Below are 3668 nucleotides of genomic sequence, written 5' to 3'. Positions count from 1 at the left end.
GATTATGTGGGCATCAGTGCCCCAACCCCCTCATTGTTCAAGAGTCAGCTGTAACTTAGACGGGTATTTGTCAACCTTGCCACCACTGACCTTTTTGGGTTGGCTAATCCTTTATCGTTGGAGTCTGTCACATGTATTGCAGTATGTTTAGCAGAATTCCTAGTCTGGGGGCGCCTGGGTGGCTCAGTGGGTTAAAGCCTCTGCCTTCAGCTCAGATCATGATCCCTGGGTCCTGGGATCGAGCCCCACATCAGGCTCTCTGCTCAGTGGGAAGCCTGCTTCCTCCTCTCTCTCTCTCTACCTGCCTCCCTGCCCATTTGTGATCTCTGTCTGTCAAATAAATAAATAAAATCTTCAAAAAAAAAAAAAAAGAATTTCTAGTCTGTACCTCTTAGATGTGATAGCCCCCACTCCCGTGTATGTATGTTTAAATATATTACGTAAAATTTACCATGTTAACCATGTTAAAGTGTTTCCTTAAAGTACGCTCACATTGTTGTGCAACCAACACCACCATCCAAGCCATTCCAGTTTTGACACTCCAGAAATTGCTGAATGTCCTCTGGAGGGCAAAATTACCCTTGTTGTTTAAACCATCACAGAGGTAAATGAGAAGTCAAAAATGTAATGTTATTAAAAGGAAAATGAGAAGCTGAAGAGCTGTAATAGAATAAACAAAACTAAAAAAGACATTACACCTAAATGAAACACATGATCCTAGACTGGTTTCTATACAGAAGAAGAAAATTTGCTGTAGCACAATTGACTAATTGGAATATGTACCATAGATTAAAGTACTGCATCAATGATAAATTTCCTGAATTTGATAACTACTGGGGTTATGAAAGAGAAGATCTATGTTCCCAGTATGAAGTATTAAGGAATAAAAGGAAATTAATACTTACTCTCAAGTGTGTGTGTTTGTGTGTGTTGTGTGGAGAGAGAGAGAGAGTATGCTAAAACAAATGTGGGAAAATGTTAAAAATTGGTGATTTGGAGTTAAGATGTATCAGAGTTCTTTTTTTTTTTTTTTTTTTTTTTTGGTTACAACTTTACTTTCCTGTAAGCTTGAACTTAATTCAAACTAAAAAGTTTTATGTTTTGTTTTAAGTGAAAGAAAATCTTTATAGCTGAGACTATTTCTTAACTGCCCATGCTTTTCAACTCCTTGTCCTTGATAATTTTGCTCATCTATGCTTCAGAAAAGTTTAGAATATATTTTAGAACAAAATCTTGATTAGTGTAGGTTAGTGGTTCTTAAACTTTAATGTGCACCAGAATCAACTGAAGAGCTTTGTAAAACACAGATTAATGAGCCTGACCTCCGGAGTTTCTGATTAACTAGGTCTTAGACAGTGGACTTGAAGAATTTGTAGTTGTAACGAGTTTCCAGGTAAGGCTAATGCTGTTGGTTGCAGCCCCAAAAGGTGTAGGCTGGTAGTTCTCAACCTTGCTTGCAAATTAGAATCACTTGGGGATCTTTTCAAAATTTTAATGTCTGGGTCTCGCTCCCAGAGATTCTAATTAAGTTGGTATGGAATACGCATAGGTGGTATTTTTTTTTAAAGCCCCTTAAGTGGTTCTAATATGCAGCCAAGATTGAGAAACACTGACTTTAGTCAGTGTAATCCCATTCCCCTCACTCATGCCTTGATTAGAAGTGGACATGTTATCTACTTTTGGCAAATGTGGGGTCTGCTAAGAAATTTTCTTTGTCTTTTGACTGAGAAAGGTGGTTTAGTCTTTTGAGTATCCAACTTTTGATTTTGGCTCAGGTCATGATCTCAGCACCATGAGATCAAGCCCTGTGTCGGGCTCCGCCCTCAGTGGGGAGTCTCCTGGTGATTCTCTTTCTCCCCCTCCCTCGGCTTCTCCCCCACTCTCATGTGCTCTCTTTATAAAATCAATCAATCAATCAATCTTTAAAAAGAAAGAGACCACAGAATAAGTTGCCTCTTTTCTTCTAGATGTTAATACCAGATATGATGCTTGGAACAGCTGCATTTATGTTGCATCACAGGGGGTATTGGTCTTTCCCTCTCCTGTGACTCCTTCAAAGGTGGACTTTCTTCTGTAACATTCATGGAAGAAAGGTTAGGGTTGGGAGGCAGCCCTCAGTACCCTCCTGAGTTTTCCACCTAGCCTTCTCGTATTCCCACTGCTCCAAGTTATGCTGTGGGTTTTCCCCACTTTGCAGGTGCCATCTTTTAGAATTCCAGGGAAGGGTTCCCTCAGTAGAAAACAGCTCACTTGCATGACTGCAAGTCATGAGTGGAATGGGTATGTAGGTGTGTGGATTATGCCTTATTTCACTTTCCTGCTTGTTGGTTTATTTACTATACTATCTGCACACAACTCTTAGCCAAAGATTTGAGGCTAATGTGAGGGAATTAGAGATATATATATGTGTGTATATATATACACATACATATATGTGTGTGTGTGTGTGTATGTGTGTGTGTATGTGTATATATATGTGTGTGTATATATAAAACAAGTCCATATGCATATATACATACTATGCATACATATATACATATGTATGTATATATGTGTATATATATATATATAATTATGCATATACAGCAATTAACTTTATACTTTATGGGATAACCGCTATGTCAGAGACTGATATTTGCCTACCTATAATGCATTCTCTGCTTCTTTTTACCAACAGTATCGATTACTGGAGGTGTCTGTATGCCCAGAAAAAAGCCTGCATCTCTCAGCCTGCCTAGTAACTAGGAGTGGCCATGTTACCAAATTATGGCTAATGAGACATAAGTGGACGATATTGCAGTGGACTTCTGGGAAAGCTTCTTTAAAGAGATTCCAGCCATTTTGTGATCTTAAGAATGAAAACCATATGCTCACATAATAAAAGGGAGACTGGGTCTCTGATGAACATGTAATGTCATAACAGTCCTGAAACTACTACTTCTAGACTACTTTTGCAGGAGAAATTAATCTTTATCCAGTTTAAGACACTGTAATTATTTTTTGTTTCCTGTTATATGCATCTGGACCTAACTCTTAAATGATACCCTATCTCAAGGCAAAAATATCAAAAGAACATAAATCATTGCAGGTTCCCTCTCGAGTTTACCCAAATCTCTAGCTTTGTTTCTTGTTTTCGTATCTGCTTTTCTCCTTAAGAGCACCAATATTGTTCAAATTTCCTTCTTCAAAATTGCTTTTAGGGGTACCTGGGTGACTTAGTTAAGTGTCTGACTCTTGATCTCAGCTCAGGTCTTGATCTCAGGGTTGTGAATGTTTTTTTGTTCTTGTTTTTTTTTTTTTTTTTAAGATTTTATTTATTTATTTGAGAGAGAGAGAGTGAGAGAGCCAGGGAGAGCATGAGAAGGTTGAGGGTCAGAGGGAGAAGCAGACTCCCTGCTGAGCAGGGAGCCCAATGTGGGACTCGTGGGACTCGATCCTGGAACTCCAGGTTCATTACCTGAGCCAAAGGCAGTCGCTTAACTAACTGAGCCACCCAGGTGCCCAGGATTGTGAGTTCTTAAAAACAAATTTTTTTTTAGTATTTCCAATGCTTTTAGGAAATCCCATCCTCCACTCATAGGAGTTGGTCTGATTTATATCAGGATCCATCCTCCTTTCTCAGGCCATACATTTTCCCAAGTGTGAATTATTCATTCTTTTTAAAATAT

Source organism: Lutra lutra, chromosome 13, assembly GCF_902655055.1.
Source record: "Lutra lutra chromosome 13, mLutLut1.2, whole genome shotgun sequence".
NCBI lineage: Eukaryota > Metazoa > Chordata > Mammalia > Carnivora > Mustelidae > Lutra > Lutra lutra.
The sequence above is the reverse complement of the archived record's forward strand: the minus strand, read 5'-3'. Positions refer to the sequence as shown.